Source organism: Schistocerca serialis, chromosome 8, assembly GCF_023864345.2.
Source record: "Schistocerca serialis cubense isolate TAMUIC-IGC-003099 chromosome 8, iqSchSeri2.2, whole genome shotgun sequence".
Classification (NCBI taxonomy): Eukaryota; Metazoa; Arthropoda; class Insecta; order Orthoptera; family Acrididae; genus Schistocerca; species Schistocerca serialis.
Genome location: NC_064645.1, coordinates 319,283,879 through 319,304,874, shown reverse-complemented (window position 1 = coordinate 319,304,874; position 20,996 = coordinate 319,283,879).

Below are 20,996 nucleotides of genomic sequence, written 5' to 3'. Positions count from 1 at the left end.
TTCCAAAACCGATAATTCATAGAAACGTGTTTCTAGAGTGGATATCTGCAATTACTTGCAAATTACGCTTGCTGGTGATTGTGAAAACCTCGAGTGCAAATCCATGCCAATTTGGAATTTTTTGTGATGGCACAACGTCACCCTACAATTTCTTCTGGAAGGTAGACTCTGAAGTTCAGTTTTTAATATCACTTTGTAAACTTCGGGGAGGAAGTGATTTGAACAAATCCCTGCGTTATTTACATTAACGTGATCTGTTGTTTTACAGGGGGCACCCATTTGGGCTTTACTCTGTCTTTCGGAAAGCGTTGATAAACGACATCCGCATTCCTATATGAAGCATTTTTGCATTCAGCAATTCGAGAATGATTTCTACTTTTGCTCATAGTACTACTAAACGGCCAGCGACGAGAATAGCTAAAAAGCAACTATACCCTATTTATTTCAACAGAGGGATTTGGGAATTTCCTTGCGTTAACAATGTACGTGTAGCGTTCTAGCTTCCCGTTACTCGCTTTCCGTATTCCTAATGACGTCACGCCGGTTCACCAGCAGTATGCGCGGGAAGCCAATATGGGCTGCCCTGCAGTGTAATTATTGGTTACGTAGTAAGTGCCGCACAGTGCTGAAATGTCCCATTAGTACGTTCATTACTTGTTTCATTCTGTTCTCCGATGTCGGTAGCCACAAGAGCTGCACGTCATAGTTTGGCCCTGAGCTGACCTGTCAAGTGTTTGCTGTAGGTTAACAAAAGAGGTGAAGATTAGTCTTTGTTCTTGTCGATGTGAGGCTCATTTGAGATTCATTAGATTGCCACATCGGTTGTAAGGTGGTCGGGAAGGTTCGTGTCGTCTCTTGTACTAGGAACAATACTAATGTTAATCTAAAGCGATGTAGGAAAAAAAAAAGACGAAATCGAAATAAAAATAGTCCAGCAGGGAGTCAAACTCCTACTCGCTCTAAATAATAGTTAATTGCTGAGGCACCCCTTTGGGAGCTTTGAATGAGACAGGGTTACTTTTAGACTGTAGATGTGAAATGGTGAGAAATGAGACGGACGTCTGATCCTGTGTCCAATGTAGCAATCACAATTTCACTAATATTTTGCACTGCAATACCATAAAAATGAACGACCAAATTCATTCTAAAACAGTCGCTGTTGGAATTACACACACGCACACACACACACACACACACACACACACACACACACACACACACACACACAGACCAGTTAGAGTTAGAGAGAGAGAGAGAGAGAGAGAGAGAGAGAGAGAGAGAGAGAGAGAGAAAGTGGAAGAAATCAGCACTTCAATGAAATCAAAGAAAATACTCGTGTTTTCGAATTCTGAAGTTTTTAACGCCTGCTAACCGTTTACGATTCTTTGCATAGGGCTTTTAAACTACGGTAAGGGTGTTCACGCCTCAGAATTTGCAGCTTGTATGGATGTCAGTTAATTCTTGAATCAAATCTTCGTTACACGTAGTTTATTTCAATATATTCATATAGTCGGCAGGTATGAGGCATAAACTAGTTTCATTTAGTGAGGAACACTTGAAAGATTGTAAGAAAACCGAAATATTCTGGTAGCTTGCAGATTTTTTTTTCTACTCCGTGGTGAATCCGACAAATCTTCTGTGTTTATATGCGACTGCTACGTGAAGTGATAGTAACAGCTTTTTTCTTTCTCCGAGGTTATTAGGAATACTTCAGCAGTCCTTTTTCTGTTCACGTAAACTAAAATGATATTTGAATTGAAAAAGTTTATTCGTTTCCTTCGCGGATTATAACGCGCTGCATGTCTTTCTCTGCAGACGAAATCGAGGCTTAAGTTTTTCTCTTGCGGATGCAGGAAAGTTTCGAAACCAGTTAATCCATAAAATAATAAAGGGTGACTTGACACAGCAATCTATAGTTACATTTAATGCCAGAGAATAATTTTATAAGGTGTAGACCACCTTCTAAAGGCTATCTGTAACCTAGGCTCTGCGGAGGGTAGAGTGTGGTAGAGAAAACCAGTAGTTGACACTGACGATTTTTCGCACCATGAGACAATTATGTCCGATGAAAAATTGATGTGTTAGTAGAGATATGAGGCTATTTTAGTTCGCTTTTTCTAGTGGAAAATACCCTGTGTAGCCGGTTGCGTATGTTGCAGCTACCTAAAGGGAAGAAGTTGAGTGTTTGTAAAGAAAGCTGTTAGGTGCAGAAACAAAATTGATGCTTGGGAAGAGATCGATGCAGTTTAGTTTCATACTTTTGGATGCAACTTTACTGTAAATGGAAATAACGCAACGGGTGAAAAATAACTCTCATTAGAAAATATTATGTCATATTATATATATTAATGGTGTCAGAAAATATATTCTGTATTGATTAATGGAGCCTACCATGACAGAAACATTTATGACATGTTAAAATTGTTTAACAGACAGCATTACCGACGGTAAACAGGCACTCAACCAACAATTGATGTATAACAAATGTTGTCAGCACCAAATCCGTTTTCCCTGCACTTCAGTACTAAGCAGTCGCCGTTATATTAACTGGGGTAAATGATATGATCGTCAGACGTTCCATGATATTTGTGTTGTGGACTGGCAAGACAGCCAATCCACAGTGACGGGTAACCGAAAGGCACGCGCTTAAACTCACGCAGGCTGGCGTGAGGTCTGAAACAGCATTCGCAACGAATGCTATAAAGAAAAGTACGTAGCTGCTGGAATACTTAACTTTAATCCACAATTGGTGAACATTGGTCTTGTTACTGTACATACTTCATTAGATACATAGCAAAGGATAAATGGCGCCTTGCTAGGTCGTAGCAATTGACTTAGCTGAAGGCTATGCTAACTATCGTCTCGGCAAATGAGAGCGTAATTCTCGGAGAACCTTTCCTAGCAGAGTCGGCTGTACAACTGGGGCGAGTGCTAGTAAGTCTCTCTAGACCTGCCGTGTGGCGGCGCTCGGTCTGCTATCACTGATAGTGGCGACACGCGGGTCCGTCGTATACTAATGGACCGCGGCCAAGTTAAAAGCTACCACCTAGCAAGTGTGGTGTCTGGCGGTGACACCACAATTTGCTTTGCGCAAAGCGTTGGCAGGCATCCTCAATTTGAAAATGGCACATGTATTTGTGAAAGACGCCTACGACCGTTTGCATGAGCAAATATTACTACAAAATTTCTGGTTATTGGTTAACTGTAAGTTGAAAGTTTGAATAACTTAACTGGAATGGTAACGAAAATAAGACGTCGCTGTGAGACAAAGAATTTTATATAACAACAACATTTTACAAGTTGCGACATTGTTGCGAATAAAATAGTGACCCGTATATACAATAAGTATCCTTTAATTTACGTCTATGGCCACAAACTTTTTGTTAACAGATTACCGGTTTCGGTCTACAATGACCACCATCAGATCTGTTTTTTATAAAACAGATCTGATGATGTTCATTATAGACCGAAATCGGTAATCTGTTAACTAAAAGTTTGTGACCATAGACGTAAATTAATGGAAACTTAACAACATTTAATTTAATAAAATCATGAAAATAACTCCTTAATCACTCACTTTACTTAATGGTACGGTTATATGAAATGTTGGTCCGTCATCAGTGATACAAAAAAAATAGCAATTTTATGCAACCTGACTGTATGTTTTAACTAAGATGACTATAGGAGCCATCACGCAGAGCGTCCTTACTCACCAGAGTCTCAGCAGAGAATGCCTCACCGTCTCCCCTCGTCAGGGGTCCACACACGGTGGCCGGAAGGACTCAGGCAGTTAGCACAGCGGCTATTTGCCAACCTAACGGGGCCTGCTAACGCGCGGGGACTTATGTCTCTCTGGTCCAGTGCAGTCGCATTCTACTTGGTACAACGGTTGGCTAAACTGCATCTCCACATTCAGAGAACTCACAGCAGACAGCCCACGCATACGTCAGCAGAAGACCAGCATTCATTCACATTTTTAGACTATACTAAGAGTGATAATATAACATAATTCTGGATTAAAATCCCTGAGTGTCGGAAGGCACCCAGGTGTGTTTTGAGCATGTGACTCTTGTAACAAGCCATGTAACCGATCACATGGAGCCGTTACAGCGTATGACGGGACGTGGAGTCAGCGTACCGCTCTCCCAGCCTTTGCCAGCTTTCCAGACCTTGGAGCCGCTCTTCTCGCTAAAATAGCTCCTCATTTGGGACCACGAGGCTGTCTGCACCACGTTCCTGTTCTCACACCAAGGAAACATCTCTGCAAGTACCGCGAATTGAACCCAGGTGGACTCAGATACAAAGGAAGACATAATGGTTACACGATCTAGTCACACTAATGCGACCAGCGTCTTTGTTAAACAACAACGTGCAACAACCACGCACATCTGCAGGTGGCAGCACTGGCAGTGGAGGGTATATAACAAGTGTCGGGGGGGGGGGGACCGGAAGAAGGGTAGTCGTTATAGTAATGCGGAAACTGAGCGATTTATCTGACGTCCAAAGGGGCATGATCGTTGGCTTTCGAGCTAAGGGTGGAAGCATTTTCGAAACGGCTACGTTTGTAAGCCGTTCGCGTGCTGCCATGGCTAAAACATATCGTGCATGGCGTAATTGGCAGAACCCAAAACCAGCGCCGAGGCAACTGAGGTGCACCACGGGTCATAGAGGACAGGGGTGAACTACGGTTACGGAGAAGTGTAAGAGCGAACGGACGTGCAGCTGTTGAGCAGCTGAGAGGCCAGATGAACCAATGGGCTACCAAAAGTGTTTCCTCAACGACTGTTCTGCGAACTTTCCTGCATATGAGCCTCCGCAGCAGACGCCAGTTCCATGCACCCATAATGATTGCGGTTCATCGGCAACCACACATGTACTGAGTGGCGACAGGTGGTGTTTTCATACGAATCACGTTCTATAATCCATTGTACAGATGGTCTTTCGCGCGTCTGCAGTCAAACATTCTGTAACAATCGTCTGAAGGGTCTAGGTCGGAGAGACTTACCTGATCTCGTGATTCTGGAACGCACACTGGATCAGCACAAGTTTACACCTATCACTGGGGACTATGTCCACCCCTACATGCTCTTTGTTTCTCCTCTGCATGGTGGCGTCTACCAGAACGACAATGCAACATGTCACTCAGCTCGCAATGCACGTGTGTGTTTTGGCGAGCACCAGGGTGAGTTTACCGTACTTTCCTGGCCACCAAACTTCCCAGATTTAATCCCAATCGAGAATCTGCTTGGCTTTCGCTCTATAAATTCTTAATAGAGATGGGCAGACTCGTTCATCCCTGGGAAGTTCACTGGTGATCGCTCTTTTTTGGGAAATGTTCACTTTTACTCGTTCACCGTTCATTTGTGCTTGGTGTACGATTCTCATGTAAAACTGAAAATTAGTAGCATAGGTGACTGAAGACGGAAGGCGGCAAGAGCGGGCACTTGCCTCCGCCATGGAGTACAGAGTTTTTATTCACAACAGAATTCTCACTCACTTGTAATTTTCGTGATTCTGCAAAACCTCTCGTTTAGCCAACTGTAGCGTTATGTGCCTGATCGCAGTGAACTAATATAAGGTGGCGTACGAGAAACCGCACCAGAGTACAGACTGCTCGCCAATTACGCAGGATTTGTTGACAGCTACGAGCAGAATAGATAAACACGTAATAATTAGGGAGTGAAGAAATAACAAATAAGCTAATGCAGACAACAACTTCGAAACAATGGATGACGAGTGGTAGGCTACAATAAGCAGTCTAGTACAGTCTAGTGATGATGGCAGATTTTTCGTACGCCACCCTGTCTCACTGAAATAATATTGTAGAAGTAATCATATTCTCTTTGCAAAATGTGACACCAGTCAAGTGGTTCAATTGACTTTGAGCACTATGGTACTTAACTTCTGACGTCATCAGTCCCCTAGAACTTAGAACTACTTAAACCTAACTAACCTAAGGACATCACACACACCCATTCCCGAGGCAGGATTCGAACCTGCGACCGTAGCGGTCGCACGGTTCCAGACTGTAGCGCCTAGAACCACGCGGCCAACCCGGCCGGCGACACCGGACACTCAATTATGGAACACGGACTTCATTTGGTTGTAAGTCGGTCTGCCTTCCATAAAAATGAACGTGCTCTTTTACCCTGGATCAATAAAAAACGGAAAACCGTCACTCGTATGTGCCGTGCCGACTTCCTTTGCATTTGTAATAACAAAAAAAACTTGCATTTTTACAAGTATTTCTTCTGCTGTTTATCGAAATAGTGAAGTAAGCTTATATGCCGTTTTGTTACCTGATAAGATGTATGTATTAGGTACCACGTAATTTACGTAATTATAAAATACATTTTAAATATCGGTCGTGGACGCTGGTAGAATACGAGAAAAACCAGAAGTTCAGAGTTCAAAAAAGGTTTTAAACAGATCTAGAATGGTCAGCGAACGAAGCGAACAACTCTATACTGAACTAACTATGAGCAGTCGGCATTGGAACTGCGACGAGTGGCCACGCGAAGGAGGACGAGAGCGGCCAAGCGAGACCGAGACAGACGGGAACGGCAGCGAGGCTGGAACGAGACCGCCCGACGTGCCGTTGCGGGAACGAGACTGACCGTTTCCCGTTCCAGGGAACTGTAAGTGGAAAGCTGCAACCGAAGTGAACTATGAAAGACCGTTCCTCAGAATTCGTTCATCGTTCGTTGCGTTCATCTTGATGAACCGTTCGTTTGGGCCCTTTATTTCGCGAACGACCCATCTCTAATTCTTAACCGAGAAACATAGAGCAGCTGCCCAGGGCAATGGAGTCGGCATGGCTCCACATTAATGTCGGCGCCTACCGGAACGCCACTGACTCTCGTCCTGCCCCTTTCGAAGGAGTCCGCGCTGTAAGAGGTAGTTATCCAGCTTTTTGAAACATGATCACATTAATGTACACAGCATATATTGGCACACAGTTTTTCCCTAGACGAAGTCAGAAAGGATTCGTATAATAGTAAAGAATGTGCTTTTTTAACTTTACTAACGTTCAACGGTGGGACTCCAAAACGTAAGCTACACGTTATTATCACTGAAGACTAAGGACTCTCATGGTTATGATGGAGTGTCTAGTAGATTATTAAAGTACTGTGCTGCACATGTTAGCCCTGTATTTAGCCATATTTGTAATTTTTCCTTTAGGAATGGTAAGTTTCCTGAGCGATTAAAGTACTCAGTAGTAAAGTCGCTTTATAAAAAGGGAGAAAGGGATAATGTAGATAATTTTAGACCTATTTCTATGCCATCAGTGTTTGCAAAACTTATCGAAAAGGCTGTGTATGTAAGGTTAATTGATCATTTTATATCATACGATTTGCTATCAAATGTACAGTTAGGCTTTAGAAGTCGTTTGACAACTGAAAATGCTATATTCTCTTTTCTCTGTGAGGTACTGGATGGGCTAAACAAAAAGTTTCGACCGCTTGGCGTATTTTTTGATTTAACAAAGGCAGTTGACTGTGTTGATCACACAATATTGCTCCAGAAGTTGGACCATTACGGAATAAGGGGAGTAGCTCACAATTGGTTCACCTCTTACTTTAGCAACAGGCAGCAAAAGGTCATCATTCACGATGTTGATAACGGCTGTGATGTGGGATCTGAGTGGGGTACTGTCAAGTGGGGGGTGCCCCAGGGATCAGTGTTGGGGCCGCTCCTGTTCCTTATTTGTATAAATGATATGCCCTCTAGTATTATGGGTAACTCTAAAATATTTCTGTTTGCTGATGACACTAGCTTGGTAGTAAAGGATGTTGTGTGCAACATTGACTCGGTTTCAAGTAGTGCAGTACATGACCACAGTTCATGGCTTGTAGGAAATAAACTAACATTAAATCACAGTAAGACTCAGTTTTTACAGTTTCTAACACACAATTCAACAAAACCCGACGTTTTAATCTCACAGAACGGGCATATGATTAGTGAAACTGAACAGTTCAAATTCCTAGGTGTTCAGATAGATAGTAAGCTGTCGTGGAAAGCCCACGTTCAGGATCTTGTTCAGAGACGTAATACTGCCATTTTCACTATTCGAATGGTATCGAAAGTGAGTGATACTTCGACACGTAAATTACTCTACTTTGCATATTTTCATTCACTTATGTCGTATGGTATTATGTTTTGGGGTAACTCTTCCCATTCTAGAAGGATATTTTTGGCTCAGAAACGGGCGGTTCGGGCAATAAGTGATGTGAGTTCATGAACCTCTTGTCGACCTCTTTTCACGAGTCTGGGTATTTTGACATTGGCCTCTCAATATGTATATTCCTTATTGTCGTTTCTTGTTACCAATATTAGTTTATTTCCAAGAATAAGCAGCTTTCACTCGGTTAATACTCGGCAGAAATCAAACCATTTGGATCGGACTTCCTTAACTCTTGTGCAAAAAGGTGTGCAGTGTACTGCTGCATCCGTTTTCAATAAGCTGCCACTCGAATTCAAAAATCTTAGCAGTAATCAACGCGCTTTCAAATCGAAACTGAAGAGTTTCCTCATGGGTCACTCCTTCTATTCTGTCGAGGAGTTCCTTGAAAAATTAAGATGATTCTCACTGTATTGCTGATAGCGTTTGCTTAAACTTATGTACGGATTTTCTTTCAGGTTCATGAACATTTATTTTTATCCGTTATTACTTTTTATGTTGTAAGTTCATGTACTGACACGTTCCATGACCTTGGAGACTTGCTCCTCAATTTGGTCCTACGGAACTTGACATTTAAATAAATAAATAAATAAATGACGGCAGGTCAAGTAATTTTAATTGCATGTTGCACTACACTTTATACACGAAAAAATTATTCAACAGCTACAAAGGTCGGGACGTTCTGTGCCTCGAAGACAGAAATCCCTTCCTTGGTGACAGAATTATTCGAGGCCGCTGTGTGAACGACCTCATCGTTGGAAAATGTCTTTTGCCCCAGGTTCGTCTTGTCGATGGAAATCACATGGTGCAAGATCTTGACCTCCCGAGCAGCATCGCCCACGTGTGTTTGGTCACGATTAGATTGTTGGGCTCCATTTCACTATTACGGGCCGCGACATTACATTCGATTCAAATATCGCCAGAGATTCACAGTGAATCTGCGTGCAATTTAGACCGTTTTGTGCACAACGGGGCATATGCCCCGCTTTCTTCAGTTTTGTACAACGTTTCCAAATGGTTCAAATGGTTCTGAGCACTATGGGACTTAACATCTGAGGTCATCACTCCCCTAGACTTAGAACTACTTAAAGCTAACTAACCTAAGGAGATCACACAGATCCATGCCCGAGGAAGGATTCGAACCTGCGACCGTAGCAGCAGCGCGGTTCGGGACTGAAGCGCCTAGGACCACTCGGCCACAGCGGCCGGCAGTCACATTGTCGTAGGTAACCGCAAACATTTTTCCATGAAGGCATTGACTGTCCTGTTTCGCACCGGGATAAATTTATTAACACTATTGACGACTACCTTTGAAATAACAAACAGTTTACTTATTTTTTTCCATTTGCCTCGTTTGATTTTCGTTACCCCTCATATATCTGCTACAGAACAGATTAGTGTATATGGTGCTGGTGTGGCTTTTTGGAAGTCCAGGCACATAGTTCCCGAGATTTGTGATGACTTCTTTCTAGAGGTTGTTGCCTTCTTATACGTAAATCTTCATCATGGATCAATCTAAATAATATTTAATAACACAAGCCATACTGTTTAGTGTTGTACCATTAGACAAAGGTAACAGGGATCTCTGTTACCGCATTTGATACTGTACAGCAAGATCAATCCAGCAGGATTCTAGAACAGTGATTTTTGACAGACATGCTGCCCATACGCATTCTTCGTTCTCCTATGGATGCCTACCTCTGTTTATCTTTCGGCAGCGAAGAAAAGAATAACACCGCGTCGGCCCTGTTTGGGCACATCTGATAATAACGTCGCCACAATTCAAGTTCCGCATTTAACTCACGCACGTCAGAAAGACACGAATGCCACACTAACCACTTGGTTACAAGTCGGTGCTTACATACCAGCATCGGGGTCACGCTACGTTGAATACACGATGCAGGAATACCCTGAAACCGAAACTTTTTGACTGCCCATTGTAGTTTCCATCCCCCTCCACGATCAAGGTTTTCGGAGGATTTCCCTTTGTCACCAAGTGATTGCCATACCAGGTAGTCGCCTCTCAAAGATTTTTCGATTTGGACCCTCTCTGCCACACTCCCAACTTGGTGGGATATTTCGCTGTAACAATAGAGGTCTTACAACACGACTCCTTCGTCTCACTAGTTTGGAATGATAAAAAAAAAAGACAGAGGCTGGCAACCAGTGGGAAACCTCCTGAAAATCTTAGTCGGAACCGGGGAAATGGAACCATATTAATTTTTTCCTGGGACATCGTTCTTCGTCGACGACGTTGTCCCAGCCAAAAATCAAAGTACTGTGTATGTGTAATTCGTGTATATGTTATATGTGTGTGAATGTGTTATAAACGGAGTAGAGCGTAAGAAAATTTGTAAGTAGGCTGTTTAGGTTTTTATGTTGGTAACGCCACATAGCGCTCTGTACGAAAATCACTGGCTGTGCTGTGTGCAGTCTGTGGCTGGTTTGCACTGTTGGAATATTTGCTATTGTAGTGCTAGGCAGTTGGAGATGAGCCGCCAGCGGTGGTGGATGTGGGGAGAGAGATGGCAGAGTTTTGAGAGTGGACGATCTGGACGTGTGTCCGTCAGAAAAACGAAATTTGTAAGACTGGGTGTCATGAACTGATTATATATATATTTTATGACTTTTGAACACTATAGAGGTAAATACATTGTTTGTTCTCCATCAAAATCTGTCAGTTGCTAACTCTGCCTATCAGTTCAAATGGTTCAAATGGCTCTGAGCACTATGCGACTCAACTTCTGAGGTCATCAGTCGCCTAGAACTTAGAACGAATTAAACCTAACTAACCTAAAGACATCACACACATCCATGCCCGAGGCAGGATTCGAACCTGCGACCGTAGCGGTCACGCGGTTCCAGACTGAAGCGCCTTTAACCACACGGCCACACCGGCCGGCGCCTATCAGTAGTTAGTGCCTTCAGTAGTTAGAATCTTTTATTTAGCTGGCAGTATTGGCGCTCGCTGTATTGCAGTAGTTTGAGTAACGAAGAGTTTTGTGAGGTAAGTGATTCATGAAAGGTATAGGTTATTGTTAGTCAGGGCCATTCTTTTGTAGGGATTATTGAAAGTAGATTGCGTTGCGCTAAAAATATTGTGTGTCAGTTTAGTGTTGATCAGAATAAGTAAAGAGAGAAATGTCTGAGTACGTTCAGTTTTGCTCAGCTGTTTGAAAATCAAATAACGTAGAGGTTTTCCAGCACTGTCATTTATAAATTTCCTGAGGGGTTGTTTCAAATTTGTCTTTTGAAATTGAACATTAATTACTCAGCTGCTTCGTTTCTGTTTTCTTCGTAACGAATCTGTGACACGCACAAGGAATTATTCCTGGAATTTCGGATCCGGTCCTGCTGAGAGAGCATGCTCTTGCCTGACGGTCGTTTCGCTTTCTGGCAGTGCCTGGACGGGTTTCTGCTCAGTCCAACGAATTTCTGCCCCAGCGTCGGTACTGCAAGAGCTTTTTGCTTCCCCCTTCGTGCCCAAATTACCTGCTGAGCTCTGTCGAAACTCTGTAGGATAACCTGGCGTGTTGCGGGAAAGGGTTTCTTCTGCTATCGCACGTGTCCACAGAGGTAGAGAAAAACTTCACAAAGCGTAGTCTGTCCGCTTATATTCATGGATGTCAGGTATGGGTACGCAGATAAATGCTCACTAGTCTGAATTTCAGACGGATCCTAAGTTTCAGGTCTCGGGAGCTTTGTTTTCCGATAACCGGAAGGAATATGTTTTGTAGGAAACGATTGGGTTATGTAAGTAACAAAGGTACAACGCTCTTTGCTGAAAAATAACTAAATGCTTAGAAAAACGTTGTTTACAAATCTGGGAACAGAAAGCTTCAGTATTTTATGAGCTACTTATTGGTCATCTGCTCAGTCCCCAACATAGAGATCCTGGATTATGTATGAGTTCATTCTCCTATAGCCTTTTAGTCAAAACTTTTTTTTAGAGGCACTGGTTTTTGGTTCTTCTACTCCTATTGTTGTCCGAGTTGATTCAGAAAATTAAAACCATGGATTTTGTAGGTAAGCACTCGATTCGGATCAAAATTATCATTAACAGCGGCTAATATAACAAGTCAAATATTCTTGACGGTGATATAAGGTATGGTTGTCATAAAAAATACAAAATAAACTGAGTAAGTTTAGTAATATTTATGGCACAGTCACCATATATCTGAAAAATAAAACAATGAAATAGTTTTATAGCACTGTTGCTATAGCAACACTATTCTGTGGAGGACCTTTGCCTTTCTCGGAAAAGTGCTCTACGAACTTTTTTCTTTTTTTCATTTTGTCCGTTATTGTTCGTTGAATTTGGTCACAGCGGACGGCACATGACGTACGTTGAAGTTCGTTGTTAATCCCTTGACTCAGTTTTTTTATTACAGAGACCAGCCAGCACTCTGACCGACCACGCTGAGCTACCTTGCCGGCATACCAACTGAGCTACCCAAACAGGACCCTCGATCCTTCATCACAGCTTTACTTCTACCAGTGTCTCGTCTCCTATCTTCCAAACTTCACAGAAGCCGTTTTGGGAGACTTGAAGAACTAGCACACCTGAAAGAAAGGGCATTGCGTAGACATGGCTTTGGTACAGCCTGGGGGATGTCTCCAGACTGAAATTATCGCTCGTTGCTTGGGTATTTCAGTTAGTAGAGCACTTTCCCCTGAAAAGCAAAGGTCCCAAATTCGAGTTTCGGTCTGGCACACAGTTTTAATCTGCCAGGAAGTTTCGTATGTGGGCACATTCTGCTGCAGAGCGAAAATTTCATTCTGGAAACATCCCTCAGGCTTTGCCAAAGCCATGTCTCTGCAATATCCTTTCTTCCAGGAGTGTTAGTTCTGCAAGTTTCGTAGGAGACATTCTGTGAATTTTGAAAGGTAGGAGACGAGGTACTGGCAGGAGTAAAGCTGTGAGAAGAGGTCCCGAGTCGTACGTGGGTAGCTCAGTTGCCGGCACAGTAGCTTAGCGTGTTCAGTCAGAGAGCTGGTTGGCCTCTGTAATAAAAAAAACTGAGTGGAAGGATCAACGAACGAACTTGACCGGATGTCATGTGACGTCCGCAACGACCAAACACAACGATCAAGAAAAGAAAAAAATAGTGGGTAGTGTATCTGACCGCGGAAGGCATAGGTCCCGAGTTTGAGTCTCGGTCCGGCACACAGTTTTAATCTGCCAGGAAGTTTCATCTCAGCGCACTCTCCTCTGCAGAGCGAAAATTTAATTCTGAAGACCTTTAAGCACTTCATACTATTTCAACAAACGATATCTCAGGTGATAGCATTTTATGACAGCTATCAGCCCAGAAAGACACTTGTCTGTAATTGTTTATTTATTTGATTATGATGTCTTGTTATCTTTTTTTTACCAAATGTTTGTCGTAACATCGTATCCCCCACAATTACACAACAAAATGAAACAGCATGAATACCTTATATTTTGCCACAATCCTGTATTTAATTAATGGTCAGTTTACTATTTTCTAGTAACTTTATTTAAATATGAATTACAAATGATAATACAAAATCATGTTGATTTAAGCAGTGGTCAGTCGCATGTGTTAGCTGACTCCACCTTTGAAAGAGTGCCAAAGGCGCTTCTAACGTGCAGGCTCAAGTAATTGTTTAGTGGCCTTAGAGGCATGTTTACACATTGTTTTAAAATTTTGACTATATCTGTTATGAATCCAGGTGGAAAATGTTTTAGTTGTGGTATTAACGTGTTGACTACAGCGATGTCGCTCGTATTTCCTTTTATTCACATGTGAGTATTTTTATGCAATTTAACTTGTAAAAAAATTATGTATTTGTTCTATGCCTGCCTGCTATTAATGTACCTTCCTCTGATATTGTTAGGCAAGGTAACAGTTTCTTCTGGAAAAGGCGCCCCTAAACTAGTTAAATAAATTTAAATTCTGTTTGCACCGGTTGGCTGGAAGTTTGTAACATAGTGTTTAAACAGTATTTAACGGCTGTATGTTGCCAGTTATTGCTCAAGGATACTGTTTTATTTATTTATGGAGAAACTAATATTTATATTTATTGTGAATAGTCTAGGTTGTGACTGATTGTTCATAACATTTCTTCATTTAAATATTGCTGGAATGTATTAGTTTAGTCCGGGACACCGGATAAATCATGTCTGTAAAACTTAACAACATGTATTTTTGACGGGGACGGCCATCAGCGATTGGAAAAATAAACCGTAACGGAACACTATGGGAGTCAACTGAAGTCTGGGACTTCTACGAGTGAAGAGCTCAGGGGATCGATCCAGGCCACTTTTACGCTAGTTCTGGAAGGACACAGACTTGCCTATGGTAACGAGTGGTATTCAGTCGTGAAGGTGTTCGATTTTGGGTCCTGAATGGCCACTACCGTACGTTAACGTCTGAAGGGAATTTATGTTTCCATAGGCCCCCCATGAACCATATGGACCTTGCCGTTGGTGGGGAGGCTTGCGTGCCTCAGCGATACAGATGGCCGTACCGTAGGTACAACCACAACGGAGGGGTATCTGCTGAGAGGCCAGACAAACGTGTGGTTCCTGAAGAGGGGCAACAGTCTTTTCAGTAGTTGCAAGGGCAACAGTCTGGATGATTGACTGATCTGGCCTTGTAACAATAACCAAAACGGCCTTGCTGTGCTGGTACTGCGAACGGCTGAAAGCAAGGGGAAACTACGGCCGTAATTTTTCCCGAGGGCATGCAGCTTTACTGTATGATTAAATGATGATGGCGTCCTCTTGGGCCGGCCGCGGTGGCCGTGCGGTTCTGGCGCTTGAGTCCGGATACGCGAGGCTGCTACGGTCGCAGCTTCGAATCCTGCCTCGGGCATGGATGTGTGTGATGTCCTTAGGTTAGTTGGGTTTAAGTAGTTCTAATTTCTAGGGGACTTACGACCTAAGATGTTGAGTCCCATAGTGCTCATTCCCGGGTTCGATTCCCGGCGGGGTCAGGGATTTTCTCTGCCTCGTGATGGTTGGGTGTTGTGTGATGTCCTTAGGTTAGTTAGGTTTAAGTAGTTCTAAGTTCTAGGGGACTGATGACCATAGATGTTAAGTCCCATAGTGCTCAGAGCCATTTGAACCATAGTGCTCAGATCCATTTGAACCATTTTTTCGTCCTCTTGGGTAAAATATGAAGAAGCTTGCACAGGATAGAGTAGCATGGAGAGCTGCATCAAACCAGTCTCAGGACTGAAGACCACAACAACAACAACAAAAGGTCTAAATGTGCTCCTCAGCCGGCCGTTGTGACCCAGCGGTTCTAGGCGCTTCAGTCTGGAACCACGCGACCGCTACGGTCTGAGGTTCGAATCCTGCCTCGGGCATGGACGTGTGTGATGTCCTTAGGTTAGTTAGGTTTAGATAGTTCTTAGTTCTAGGGGACTGATGACCTCAGAAGTTAAGTCCCATAGTGCTCAGATCCATTTTTTAAAGAAGCTGTGTGCGAGGTGGCTGCCGCGTTTATTCACATTGGACGGTTGATAACTGGAAACATTTTGCCTGGTGGAACGGGTCTCGTTTCAAATTGTATCGAGTGGTATGGAGACAACCTCAAGAATGCATGGACCCTGCATGTCAGCAGGGGACTTTTCAAGCTGGTGGAGGCTCTGTAATGGTGTGGGGCATGTGTAATTGGAGTGATATTAGACCCCTGATATGTCTAGATACGACTCTGCCAGGTGACAAGTACGTAGGTATCCTGTGTGATCACCTGCATCCATCCATGTACATTGTGCATTACGACGGACTTGGGCAATTCCTGCAGGACGATGCGACATTCCATACGTCCAGAATTGCTACAGAGTGGCTCCAGGAACACTCCCCGGAGTTTAAACATTTCCGCTGGCCACCAAACTCCCCAAACATGAACATTATTGAGCATGTCTGGCATACCTTGCTACGTGTTGTTCGGAACTCTTTAATACTAAAGAAAGCCAACATGCTTTCAGAGAAAATGTGTTCCATTACTTATTGGACGTTCCTCGTATTTAGAAAACGTTCTTATATTTGAACACGGAATTACTCTATACACAGAGAGATGGGAAATAGAAAATTCCCTCTCGGGTGGTGGGGGGAAGTGGTGATGTCATCTAAGATGAAATATTGTCGAAGTCGAAACAAAATGCCGACCCGTAGAGAAGGACAAGGCGAAGAAGAAGATTAATTTAATGGTGCACTTCAATCGGGATGTTGAAGATATTACGTAGATTACTTATCAAATGTGTGTGCTGTTTTTCGACACCTTTCGCATTTTGAAAATAATATTTCATAAAATGGGTTTTACCTCGCCGTAATGAGTTTCGTAGAACGCCGTACGCGCTTTAATAAAGCTTTCCTTAACACACCGTGTGACCCCTATCTATCGACGCGAGCGCTACAACGATAAATCTGGAAAAAAATTAATGAACTCTGGTGCCAATATAGAACCTTGAGCTGGACTCTTCAGCGCATATTAAAAATTTTTCAATCGGTATTTTTATTAGAAACGGACGATTATTCATTTCGCAAAAACTAATTCCTCTGATTCGCTCAGGCGCATTTACTGACGAACTCCGTGTGAGTGTATAGGAAACTTAACAAAAAATGGCTCAAATGGCTCTGAGCACTATGGGACTTAACTTCTGAGGTCATCAGTCCCCCAGAACTACTTAAGCCTAACTAACCAAAGGACATCACACACATCCATGCCCGAGGAAGGATTCAAACCTGCGACCGTAGCGGACTCGCGGTTCCAGACTGTAGCGCCCAGAACCGATCGGCCAGCCCGGCAGGCGGAAACTTAACACTTCACTTTCTGGATACTGATCGCTCGCTCTCTCTCTTTTTCTCTTTCTCTTTCTCTCTCTCTCTCTCTCTCTCGAAAACAAAAAACAAAAAAAAATTCGTATAGACTGTCGGCTGCGATATCACACAGGGATATTCCTCCGTCCTTCGCACGTTCCTCCTTTCCTCCTTTTCCTTGCAGGTATGTGAGTGTGCATTGGTAGAATGTAGGTGAATGTAATGAATGAAATTACAATGAAATGAACATCTTTGGCTGCTTACAGGCGTTGACATACGTCAACGGTGACAGATGAACATGTGTGCCCTGACCGGGACTCGAACCCGGGATCTCCTGTTTACATGGCAGACGTTCTATCCATTTTTTAAATGTATCTAATTTTTTTTTACATGATTACTTTTAGGAAACGTGTACAAATGAGAATTCTAGGAAGGAAGGAAGTGTTACAACAACAAAGATGGCATAAAAGAGTAATCAAAAAAATAAAAATGTAAACCACTGATACAATTCCAACTAAAAGGTTCTTCAATAAATGTAACTGGTTCCACTTGGTGCTTCGCCATCGTTATCTGATATCTCCAACAGCGCCTTTGAAGGGCATCTGCAACGGAGGCATTCTGCTTCGCTAGTGCCTCAAGGAAAACAGCATCCTTGCAGCAGCTCGTCTCTTCCTTTGCTCATGGCTGACGAGGCAGAACGTTGAGCCGTTAGTGTGATGCGGCACAGAACATTAACCGCAGCTTGGCACTCCCCAGCTGAGTGGGGGGTTAACGAAAACGCTGCGTAAATAATTTGCGAAGAGCGTACGGTATTTCGGAGTGCGTTCGAGGGCATTGTGAGCATTTTGTAGGAACCGCCAGTAATCAATCTGCTCTTTCTCTCCGTCGCTAAAGATATAGGCGACGGTAAGTCCTTTGAACCATGTAAGCGCATGATATTTTGCGGCCGGAAAGTAAGTTTCATCTGGACAGAGTAGGGTCTGAGGGTCAATCATATCAGGTGTGACCCGGAGGTAGCAAGCCAATATCTTCTGTGTTAGTCGCCAAACTCCGAACGATGATGCGCAAGTTAAACGATGTTCATCGGTATCCAAGAGGTGACAATCTAGGTAATAAGGTGAGTCTGCCAGTCCAATAATGTGAAGTCGCTGTCGTGTGGCATATTTTTTGTTGGCGATCTGGTACCACTTCAAACGCACCGTGGATGACACAAAGTTGTGGTGTATCGTTTTCCACACTCTTGGCCAGTGAACCGTAGGGTACTTGTTTTCCACCACGTTATGGGGAACAGCCCGCAGAAGGTTGGTATAAAAATCTTTCGCCTTTGGTGGACGTGTGGCGGAGAGGTTCGAACTGACATAGCTGTAATCAAGAATGAAGGTCGACACATGGGAGAGCTGTCCGCAGCTCGTGGTCGTGCGGTAGCGTTCTCGCTTCCCACGCCCGGGTTCCCGGGTTCGATTCCCGGCGGGGTCATGGATTTTCTCTGCCTCGTGATGACTGGGTGTTGTGTGCTGTCCTTAGGTTAGTTAGGTTTAAGTGGTTCTGAGTTCTAGGGGACTGATGACCATAGATGTTAAGTCCCATAGTGCTCGGAGCCATTTGAACCATGGGAGAGCTGTGGTGCGACGTGCGCCACCGACACCGGCGGGACGTTAGAGGCTGGCATCAGAACCTGTAGTAAACGACCCGTGAGAGAGGCATATTGACTTTTCCATCGTTTCCTCATGTTGCTCATGTAAAGGGCAGCTGCTCTCGCCCTGACGTTGAGCAATCCCAGCCCTCCTTTGTGCACTGGGAGGGTAAGAGTGTCGTATCGTACTTTAAAGATATGACCTGTGGAAACGAGGTAACTGAAGGCCGCCTGAAGCCGGCGACCTATCTGCAGCGGTAGTGGGAGGACCTGTGCCACGTGGTTGAGTTTTGATGCCACGTAGAGGTTCAGGTATTCAACACGTTGTAGCTGATTCAAGTCCCGGAGCAGGTTCTGTCGCACCATTGCGCGTATGATCTGTAATAACCGTCGGTAGTTTGCTGCAGCTGTTTTACGTACATCGTTCTTGAACGTGGTTCCCAAATATCGCAGATCAGAAACTGGTGGGAGGGGAGCGAGGGCTTCCGGTCCGAGACCACGCCCGATATCCAACGCCGCCGACTTGTTGATATTCAGAAGACTGCCTGCGGCCTGTCCGTATCGCTCAATCCAGGTTAGTACGCTTTGAACTTCGTCATTGGAACGAACCAGCAGTAGCAAGTCGTCGGCGTATGTCCTATAGCGAAAGGTGACGTCCCGCAGCGTGATGCCAGATAGGCGGTGCTTAAGGCCCCCTAGGAGTGTGGCTCGAGTGCGATTGCAGAAAGGTAGGTAGAAAGGATCCATCTGAGCCATCGAGGACACAGAGGATAGCGCAACTGCAGGGATTTATCTCTGGCACGCCTCCCGCGAAACCCACATTCTCAACGTATTTTCCCGCACTGCATTCGTAGTGCCCTCGCCCATTATAGTCATTACTCGCGGCGCGTTGCCGAGTCCCGTAAGGGTTCGGGCACTGTTTGTGCATTCGCACAGAAGAAGAAGATGGTCAAGCAGCCGGTGAGCCTTAACTGTATATTTACTAAGATGGTATCTGCTCTTTCGGACATGTCCTTAACTATATATTTACTAAGATGGTATCTGTTCTTTCGGACATGTCCTTAACTATATATTTACTAAGATGGTATCTGTTCTTTCGGACATGTCCGAAAGAACAGATAGTAAATATGTAGTTAAGGCTCACCGGCCACTTGATCATCATCTTCTTCTGTGCGAATGCACAAACAGTGCCCGAACTCTTACGGGAATCGGCAACGCGCCGCGAGTAGTGAGTATAATGGGCGGGGGCACTACGAGTGTAGTGCGGGACAATACGTTGAGAATGTGGGTTTCGCGGGAGGCGTGCCAGAGATAAATCCCGGCAGTCGCACTATCCTCTGTGTCGTCGATGGCTCAGATGGATAGAGTGTCTGCCATGTAAGCAGGAGATCCCGGGTTCGAGTCCACGTTGACGTAAGTCAACGCCTGTAAGCAGCTAAGGGTGTTCATTTCATCGTAATTTCATTCTAACGAGGTGCTTGGTCACCGATGGTATCTGTTCTTTCGGACATGTCCGAAAGAACAGATACCATCTTAGTAAATATAATGTAATGAATGTTCGTTCAGTGTGGTGTTCTGCTTGTGTTAGAGAACGACGACGACGACGATGATTATGAGATGATGATGTTTGGATTGGGGGGTGCTGAACTGCGCGGTCATCAGCGCCCGTAAAAAGTTCCAATTTTTTCACATTCCAATTTTTTGCGCAGTCCGATCTAGCCACTATCACGAATGATGATGGTGATGATAGTGATGATGATATGATGAAGATAACAGAGACACCCCGTCCCTGGGCAGAGAAAATCCCCAATCCGGCCGGGAATCGAACCCGGATGATGATGAGAGAAAGCAGAAAATGAAGCCTGGTCCCAGTACGCAGTCTAATCCTCCAGAATAACAAAAAAGAGACCGCTTAGCTTAACGACCCCATTCGATGTACGAATCACCATAAACAGTGTCGTATTCCCTCAATGCATGAGATACTGAGGAGACGTTTCCAGTTTAATCCAGAACATTGACGCAAAGTCTGTTGATCAGGAACCTTGAGCCGCCACCTTTTCTTTCGCTGATGTCCAAATACTGGCAGTGAAACTTTCATACACCATCAGGATTCGAACCGGCTGACATCGCTCAGTTCAATACTTATCATCGAAGAAAATATACCTGTGCTTCTGCTTCTTTCATTTCTTATAAGACAATTGAAAATGAGATGGAATCAGGGATAAAATCGCTCAAGGGATGTGACGAAACAAGCTCAGTATCATTGTGAAAGATACTGAGGCATACGAGTGTGCCAGGACTTACCCCAGTTCACTGCTCCTGGTGCTACGTGGTCACAACGCACTTGCCCGTAGCTTACAAAGCATTGCGCTAAAATCTAAGAGTGA